Source organism: Saccostrea cucullata, unplaced genomic scaffold (assembly GCF_032062105.1).
Source record: "Saccostrea cucullata isolate Sc308-1 unplaced genomic scaffold, CSIRO_AGI_Scuc_v1 ctg11666, whole genome shotgun sequence".
In the NCBI taxonomy this organism is placed as follows: domain Eukaryota; kingdom Metazoa; phylum Mollusca; class Bivalvia; order Ostreida; family Ostreidae; genus Saccostrea; species Saccostrea cuccullata.
Genome location: NW_026936504.1, coordinates 14,843 through 25,171, shown reverse-complemented (window position 1 = coordinate 25,171; position 10,329 = coordinate 14,843). Strand labels below are relative to the sequence as shown.

General features: G+C 34.7%; 1 long non-coding RNA gene across 1 annotated transcript; it reads right to left on the bottom strand.

The window, feature by feature from the left end:
* Nucleotides 1–7,863: 7,863 nt before the first annotated feature.
* LOC134245734 (uncharacterized) lies at nt 7,864–9,722 on the bottom strand. Its single transcript, XR_009987511.1, has 3 exons — nt 9,274–9,722; nt 9,012–9,093; nt 7,864–8,776 (listed from the first exon to the last, which is right to left on the bottom strand). It is a non-coding gene; the product is annotated as an uncharacterized LOC134245734 (long non-coding RNA).
* Between the last annotated feature and the right edge of the window lie 607 nt (nt 9,723–10,329).

Below are 10,329 nucleotides of genomic sequence, written 5' to 3'. Positions count from 1 at the left end.
ATAAACCTACGCGCGCGGGTGACGTTAAACGTAGTTTTAATTTTAAATAGCCTAATCAAGGAAAGACAAAAATAGGGTGGGGTCATTAAAAAATCTTCTTCTCAAGAACCACTGGGCCAGTAAAGCTGAAACTTATGTGGAAGCATCCTGGTATAGTGTAGATTCTAAATTGTTCACATCATGACCCCCGGGGGAAGGGCGGGGCCACAATGGGGAATCAAAGTTTTATATAGAAATATATAGGAAAAATCTTTGAAAATCTTCTTCTCAAGAACCACTGGGCCAGAAAAGCTGAATCTTATGTGGAAGCATCCTGGTGTAGTGTAAATTCTAAATTGTTCACATCATGACCCCCGGGGGAAGGGTGGGGCCACAATTGGGTATCAAAGTTCTATATAGAAATATATAGGAAAAATCTTTGAAAATCTTCTTCTCAAGAACCGCTGTGCCAGAAAAGCTGAAACTTATGTGGAAGCATCCTGGTATAATGTAGATTCTAAATTGTTCAAATAATGACCCCCAGGGGAAGGGCGGGGCCACAATGGGGAATCAAAGTTTTATATAGAAATATATAGGAAAAATCTTTGAAAATCTTATTCTCAAGAACCACTGGGCAAGAAAAGCAGAAACTTATGTGGAAGCATCCTGATATAGTGCAGATTCTAAATTGTTCAAATCATGACCCCCGGGGGAAGGGCGGGGCCACAATGGGGAATCAAAGTTTTACATAGAAATATATAGGAAAAATCTTTGAAAATCTTCTTCTCAAGAACCACTGGGCCAGAAAAGCTGAAACTTATGTGGAAGCACCCTGGTAAAATGTAGATTCTAAATTGTTCAAATAATGACCCCCGGGGGAAGGGCGGGGCCACAATGGGGAATCAAAGTTTTACATAGAAATATATAGGAAAAATCTTTGAAAATCTTCTTCTCAAGAACCACTGGGCCAGAAAAAGTGAAGCTTATGTGGAAGCATTCTGGGGTAGTGTAAATTCCAAATTGTAGGAATCATGACCCCCGGGGGAAGGGCGGGGCCATTATAGGGAATCAAAGTTTTACATAGAAATATATAGGAAAAAGCTTTGAAAATCTTCTTCTCAGCAACCATTGGGCAAAAAAAGCTGAAACATATGTGCCCATGGAAGGATCATGGGGTAGTATAGATTTCAAAATGTCTAAATTATGATCAGTGGGGTAGGGTGGGGATGCATTATGTATAACAATGGGGAAATCCGGTAAAGAACAGAATGGTCAAAGCTTCTCAGGTGAGCGATGTGGCCCATGGGCCTCTTGTTATAGACTGTTATGAAAAGGAGACAAAGGAATACCACAGAGGAAGAAGAATAGTGAATGATTTATGTGCATATTATAAATGATTCAATAGAAGTATAAGTACACACATGGAAGACAAAAAGCTGTTAGATTTATATGTAGCACTACAAGAAACCACCACATACACTAGTGTAAAATATTACCTTTTCATCTCCTGTTCAAAATAAAATATCAGAAATAAATACACCTAGAAAATAATCAATTTTTAATAAGAATATTTATAATTTAATATAAGAAAGTATTTCATTTTTTGAATACATATCACAGTCAAACCTGCAACAAAAAGTGATTTATTTTCCATGTCCCGTTCCATTGCCTCTTTGGATACTTTAAGGCTTGGTCTTGCACTGTCATCCGTTTCTGTGCCATATACTGCTTCAAATGATTTGTATTCTCCGTTCTCCAAGACAGGGTCAGGTAAGAAATGTAACTCTCTGTATAAGGACTCCTCTAATCTTGGAGGGTTTAAGCAGCAATAGGAGCAGCTATCCACATCTTGTAGACTACATTTCTTCACCTATTAAAGAAGACATTGGTACTATATGTTAAATTATTATGATACAATAAATTCAGTCTTTTAATATTCAACTTTACAATGTAAACTTGAAGCATATATAATTTTTAATATTAAAATTGCTATATAGTAAATACATGTACCTGAAAGCTATATTGACGTTTCCTACAGTGACGCTGCACAAACTGATGCAATTCGGGATACTTGGACAAGTCTTTAAGTTTCTCAACTTCTTTACCATGTAAATCTTTGCAGAGAAGTTGTGCCATGTCTAGAATCTGGGTGATTTCAGTATCACTACAAGCATCATGAGCATAGACATCTCCATGGGTTCTTTTGAGTCTGGAAAATATATCCTTGACAATTTGAATTGGAGCATTCACAGACTCTTTCAATGCTGATTTCAGAGCCTCATTTTTATTGTTTCTCACTGCACTCATACTACACAATGATTTCATTTTCATCTCAAATCCACACTCCATTTCCTTGCGTGTCAGTGAAACATTTTGCAGGCCAAGGTTTAAAAGAGACATCATCCTTTCAGCTGGGTTGTTGTAGCTTTGGTGTGGAGCACATCTACAAGCAATGAATAAGTCAAGATCTAACGCTATAAACTCTAAAATAGAAGTCAACTGAACTGAGGCAAATGTTGGTCTGTGGTCTGGTCCACCATCTGTGTATCTTAGAATGATTGGCTTGCTGGCATTGACATCATCATGACTGAAGTAAGATCTGACAATTTTGACAGTTTCTGCTGCATGGCGGAAAGGGCTGGATGGTTGAAAGATTTTGTCTTTGAGAGTAATGTGAACATCACCATGATAGAAAGATCCCCTGCTATCGTCTGGGATGTCGACGCATAGACACACCGAGGGCACAATGCCACATATGTGGTAGTCATGATCTGTGGTTAAATTGGACTTGTCAGTGTTCACAAGCCCTCTGTGGTGGGCCCTGCTAACTGCCGGGGTTGGCTTGTTAGGTTCCCCAACAGGCACTATGGCCTTATCGTCCAGGCATTGCATCACACACAAATCTCTCCACTTAACAGCGAAAGTCTTCAACAGCAGATATTGGTAATAGGCAAAGTCTGCATCTTCATGGTGCACCCTTAATAGCCTCTGTTGTACTGCATGCTTCACCTTAAATTTTCCAGTGTACTGTGCTGCAGAATTGACAAATCCATTTGCAGGAAAAAAATTCAGCCTGATCCAAGATGTTGTTGGGGCAACTGAATTTGGTGCCATTCTGCTTAATACCTGTTCCCTTAAGTCATGCACAGAAATAGCAAAAGGCATGTATGCAATTTCATTCTGACGCCGTTCATGGACAACACTTTTTTCATCTAAAAACTTTTGCATTTCCTCCCAAAATGGGTCATATTTAGGATCTTTAACACGTCCATTCAATGCTCTTAAGTCTACAAGTAGTTTCGGATCATCAGAATTCAAGAAAAATTTGGAAACTCGTTCATCAATAGCATCTTCAGCTTTATTTGATGGAGTAAGAGTGTATCCTGTTAGGTATTGATACAAAGACCGTAAAATGGCAGGCTTCTCTTTGCATGACTTGGCATACTGTTCTTGGAACTCCTTAAACATTGCTCTTGTTGCAAATTTTGGAATTTTGGCTTTGACATCATTGATTATGGATATATCTAATGTACTTTCTCTCTCAGACTTCTCTGGCTGTTTCCAAATGATGTTCATATTTCCTAAATAGTTTCCATGATGGTATGTGAATAAACCAACTGCAAATGGCAGTTTCAGATCCTGTATCCATGCTCGTCTGTCAAATCTCTCTGCTGGTTCAAAGTCTATCAAATCAACAGGTGTGTACACAGGAATGGTATTCAGGTGAGTTATTAAAGCATCATATCTGCTTGATGTGTGGTAATTAGGAACACTTTCAATGATGCTGAAACACCAGTTATCAGTAAGAGACCTGATAGGTTCTGTAGATGTATGCGTTTTCTTAGAGCGTTCAGTTTGTTTTTGCAGGAAAGACAGATACTTTTCTAAAGAATGTAGTAACTCCTCCAAAATGTTTCGCAGTGATGAAAACTTCCGGTTAAATATCCATGGCAGCATTATTAGAGAACCCAGTGACTCTGCTTGTAGCTTCAACTCCTCTGAGGTTATCTTAAAAATTGAATAAAATAATTTTAATATTTTTGAATAAATATGAAAGAATTCCTTTCATTTTTTAAAAAATATAAATTTAATATAGTCAAACTACTTGATGAAACAAAAATTTTTCTTGTTTTATTTTGATCAATTTTATTTCATTTTTAACATTTGAATTAAAATGTGAGTACAAAAATACAAAAGACAATACCCTGGGTTGTTGCTTGTGCTGTTTTTTCCAGTCTCTGTATCCTGTAAATTTGTTAAGCTTTTCTGGAATACTGTATCCCCTTTCAGCAAACTTGTAGTGAAAAGGGTCTAGATACCACAAGATATCACACAAACTGGATATAAAACTACTGGCCATGGACATTTGGCTTGACAGGAAACCGACTTGCATTTCTTTCAGAAATTCAACTAAATCATTGAACAGCCGATCCTTTGAGGTATTTTCATTTCTGAAATTTATTTGAAAAAGATATATTATCAAAAAATCTAGATCAGCAATTCTTATTTTAAACGTGGCTGGTGCAAGAGAAAATTCCATACCTCTTATTTGGCAAATATTCATATTTCTTGGCCATTTGCATTAATACATCAAAGGCAGACTTGGAGCACGTAGCTTTAGGTTGGGTATCTTCATCTTTGAGTGATACATACAAGAATTTAATTCCCATGTCTTTTAAAATTTCAGATGGCATAGAAATATCCAAAGTCACCGATTTTGTAATGTCCAATACTGACAACAGACTTCTTTCACTCCCGTTTACTTTATCAACAATCTTCATCTCCTTACCTAGCTTTTCAAGCTCATCATTGATACCTATGCCGATATTGTCTTTCCAATTCAACTTAATAAACTTGTTTAAAATGACATCTCCTCCACTGAACACTTTCAGTCCAAACCACGCATGGCTATCCATCTTGATAAATTCACTGTTTAAAGACGCTTGAATTTCAAAACAAAGTGCTCATGTTTTCAAACGTTTTGCAGATTTCAAATTGTAAAGAGTTATTTTAAAACCCACTTCGGTTGAACCTGAATTTTCCGGAATTCAAAGATTGTTTTTTTTCTTCATTTTTCATTTTTTTTTTTTTTTACAAATCGGAAAAAATAGAGTCGGCGGATCCGTAAAACGAAATATAAAATTTCTCTCGCCTTATTTTTTTTAAACAAAAACACCATGAACCACTTACGATTTTATTTCTTGTGTTAATCTGATAAATACATTGAACTTAAATAAATGTTGTATTAAATTCGGGCACGAAGTTCTAATCATTGTTACAACAGAAATGCATTTACGTGTAAACCTCCTATCAGAGCATGTGGTTTTATTTCTACAAGTGTTTACAATGTTTTACATTCATCAATTTACTCGTTCATATTTATTTATACTTTTACCGAGTACCCGGGTACTCGATCGGATAAACGTCCGAGTAACCGAGTATTAAAAATTGACCGATTTGACATCCCTATTTTTTATATATAGTGTGTTCCTTAATGAAGTATTAGAACAAAAATACATTTAGCACCAAAATCTGTCGTTGTAATCTGGCGACAAAAAGGGAAGTATAATTCAAATTACACGTCGTCTACGCAAAACGAAAGAAGAAAGTGAATCATAAAACAGTCTCTCGGTTAATGACAATGAAACTCAGAAACGATGTTTTGAGAATAAAATGATGAAGTAGAAAATAAAAAATTATTGTCTAAATAAATATCTTTTTAAGATAAACCCTACTTGATTTTTTCATTACGCATGGTCGGTATAAAAATGACCAGGGCTTCAGACCAGGGTTAATTCCACGACAGCTATGAAACGGGAAAAGAATCAACTGCATCCTTTTTTTCCGGGATTTATTATTAATTTCAAACATTTAATACAAAGCAAGATGTTATATTCCGAGTAATTTCGCTTATAAAACGTATTAGTATACCGTAACTTCCTCATCATAATAATGTCTCGAAGAAAAGCGACACGATCAGGTTTGTCTTATAAATAGAAATTAGCTTACTCATGAACAATGTTACAATGTTGTCATACTTGTTTTAAAAAAATAATTTTATTTAATTCCATGATACTAGCTTCAAACGCAGATCGGTTTATTTTGTTAATTAATGGAAGAATAAATGTACGTTAACTCACGTTTTGACACGGAAATTATAAAATTATTGATTGTAATCGTGATATGAAATCCTCCCCTTTTAAAATTAAATTTATAATATATATTATATAGCCATGTTTTTCTTATCATTTATTTAATTATTTAAAAGATAGATTATATTTATGGCATATTCTTATGAATTAAAAAAAGAAAAGAACGATTTGATTGCTTCTTTATCACGTTGGCATACAGTGGGGTAGGCATCAAAAGCCTGAAAGTTAATTTGATGGACGGTACGATCTCCAGACAAGGTACACAAGATATACACAACAGCAGCAAACTAAATGTCAATCAAATAATAGTATCCAATCCCAGGCTTAATTTTAGATGATTGACAGAGGTTATAAGACCAGGTAAATTTGAAGGAGGTGCTTATTTCCTCCCCCTTTAAGAAACCGAAAAAAGCTAAAGTACTAACAGATTTAAGCATACTATCTGTAAAGTCATCAAAAAGTCCTTGATCAAGCAACAAACACAAATTTGTTAAAATATCTATGGTAATAGGCAATCGAATTCTTTTGTTTCTATTACAGTGTGATTTCTTAATTCCTGACAAAATGGTTTGCAAACCTTGTAGTGGTTTCCCATTACTTTCTAAGGGGTTAAAACCACCCATTCGAAGATATATGTATCGTATGCCACTTAAATATAGTTTGATAGTTGAATAACTTAGTTGCAGCTCAGAATGACAATAACTGACATATTGTATAAACACTTTTTCACACACAATAGGCAGGCCATTATAGGAAGTTAAATTCATCAACGTTACAAATCTGAAGAAATTCCCCAAGTCAAAATGAACAGCTGTAATTTAGCTGTTAATTAACCTTCCCAGTTCACATTTAAGGTAGATCGCGGGTTTGCTGACGTCACAATTAGATTCGACGTAAAAAGCTTACTACGTTTACAGTATCATACTACAAACAAGCAAAAAGTATTTCCATCAGTATGCATCATAAAATCAAACAAACATTAAAGCTTGTTTTGTCTGTAAAAATTTTATTTAATAATGCAATAAAAAATAAAGGATTAACTAATATCTAATCAATACTTAATTAAATTAAGAGTTAATATAAAGTTAAAATATGAAAGGTCAAAATTGATTCAAATAACATGACTCCGTGTTCCATTGAAAATAGTGTGACAATTTAGGTAAATTATGACAATGTTTACATGAATATTTATTGTCAATCAATGAAAAATTGAAAATGTGGATAAAACAATTTTTATTTTCAGTGAATTGTTGATTACATTGTGATTCTGAGACGTACGTAAATAATGACGTCGCAGTAACGTTATATAACGTCTTAATGAAATTATATACGTTTGTTACAAATTTGTAAAACTTTAAAGTTTTTTTGCAAGAAAATGAGCGAGAACACATATTAATTTTTTTTAATAGATCGATTCGAAATTTATCTCACATTCATCGTGTTGAGTAATATAAAATTCGTCTGCGCCGTTTCTATATTATAAGCATGGTTTTGAAATGCGTTTACCGGTGAGAAAGGCGCATTTACTATATATTTCATTGTAATAGCGTCACCAGTTCTCATCAACATTAGTGCCTTTGAAAAACGATAACAATATAACCACGCAGACGAATCTCACAAAAATTTCAGAAAGTAAAATTTGAATCGAGAGGATTAAGTTGACAAATTTTTGGAGTATGTTTTCAGGCAGACAGTAAACCCGCGATCTACCTTAACAACTGTTCTTTAGCTGTTCCTTAGCATTCCAGTTCACTCACTTTATGCAAATTAGTAATTTGCATACACACATTCCAATAGCAGTTAACAGCAGTTATTTAGCATTCCCAGTTCTTTAGCTGTCGTATAGGCCGAAATATTTTAATGAGCTCTGTGAAAACAGCTGTCCGATATGAATATTAATGAGAACTGCTTCAAAAACTGCTGTAAGCTATTTAATATTCAGGAGAACTGCTAACAAGTATTTCCTTATATGGACATCCCAGTGACTTAAAACTGCTAGGAACTGCTGTAAAACTGCTAGGAACTGCTACATAATGCATACATACAGATTATTTACAACACCATCAACAATGTATATAATTATATACAATTTATTAATATATTATTTTAAATGAAAGAAAATGTACACATTATGTTCATAACCAATGCATTGGATCCTAATTCCTATCTGTTGACAAACATACAGAACAGCATATGGAGAAAGTTTAAACTCTTCAGCCACAAATTTAATAATTTTTCATTAAAAAATATAAGAATGTGGAATTTTTAGATAATAAATAAAATAGAAATCTATTCAAGTGGTAGTAAAAAGTACAACACTATTAGGTATTGGAACACAGTAATATAGAATATTTACTAAGAATATTTAGACTTTTTATATCAATCTTGATTAGTACATTACACATACTTTACAATATTTGTGTTAATAACAGCTACAATTTTAAATCTTTAATAGGTACATCTAATGGTATTGGTCTTTGCCACTTTCTACCTGCGTTCCTGATTCATTTCTCACAATTCAATTAATATCCCAGGGCTTTCTTCACACCCATCTGTCCAATGAAAAATTTTCTCCACTTCTTCGTTACTTGTAAGGTCACTGCATGTTTAATGTTTGCCGGCTGCTCTTGGTCACTTTGCAAATCCTATCAGTTAAAAAAAAAACACACACTTTAAAGTTTCACAGTTGAATAAATAAAATTCAAATTAATTGCTAACCTTTTATAATCTAACTTTATATATACAAATTTAGTTTCTTCATTTTTGTGTCAATTTGTTTACAATAATTGAAGGCATTCATGATTATAAGATTAGTGATTTAATTAAAATTTTTCTTTAATATCTAAAGCTTTTCCTAAAATAAAAAAAAGAAATATATACCTCATATATAGGCCCCGTTTTTAAGTCCCAATCACTGAATCAGGTCCAAGAAAATCACTAGATCCACCTATATCTTCTCCTTCTACAAAAATATCGTATAGGCTATGGTAAATCAGTGCAAAAAAAAAACAAAAAAAACGTGGCTATATCAAGCCTTCAAGACTTCTCTGAGCTGACTGAAATGTGGCTTAAACGTAGCAGATTTACAGCACTTATTTTTTATTTATCAACAGACACACATGTATTAAAAACATATACCTACTGTATATAAAATATCTGCATCTTTTTTTAGATATAGCAATCCAATCTCAGTCTTATTGGTGACTGCAATCCCCCTCTTCAGAACATTCTCTTGCCTTCTCTCCAAACTTTACAATATGGCAGCCAAGGTTGTTGAATTTTGGCGGTCTGTTGTTTGAATTAATTGAACACCAAGCCCGACATTCCAACAGTTTCTCAATCCCGATCAAATAATACATAACAGCTAACAGAAACAGAGAACTGCTGTTAACTCCAAAGCAGTTTTTTTATTACTTGTTGTGAGATGAACTGCTGAAGAACAGCTTAAAAACAGCTAAGCTTACTGCTCTTGAAACAGTTTTGAAAACAGCTCATGAAATGAACAGCTGAGAACTGCTAAATAACAGCTGTAAATTTGAAAAACTGGTAAAACACTGCTATCTAACAGCTAAAAACAGCAGTTCATTTTGTCTTGGGTTCTGGAAGCCAATCTGGTATTGACGTCTGGTCTTGTCACCAATAGCTCTATCCCAAAGTTTGTTCACAACGGCTTGAAGTCCCATAAAACTTGGTGTAACGGGGGACACTTGGTTGGATTCTGGTCTGCCTGTGGAGCTAGATTGCGAAATCGCTGAAACCGATATTATTTCTTTCCGTATCGTCGGTGATACTGCCATGACATGTTGTAAGTCCGAGGATGGGACGCCACTCGTACTCGTCTCCTTCATGGTACTTTTGAATAAATTCGGCTGCATTTGGGTCTGCGTTAATTGATCTGATGATCCGGCCGCGAAAGTTGCACTGCTTCGGTTTTCGTAGAAGTTGCGTAAAGAATAATCTTCTTCTTTTTTATCTTTTGTTGACTGCTGGATTAGTTTCACTGTCTCCTGTAATGCTACGGCAGTAGCCATCAACACTGAATTTTCATTGTTTACGTTTCTCTCCGGAACAGTGATGCTTGGTCTCGTTGGCGCATGCGCGTTTTCGGGCACCGCATTTCCGTCAGTGTACGTTGAGGCCCTGACATGGGTTAGCACAGAATTATCAACAATGGATGAAGCGGGTACTTCGTATACAC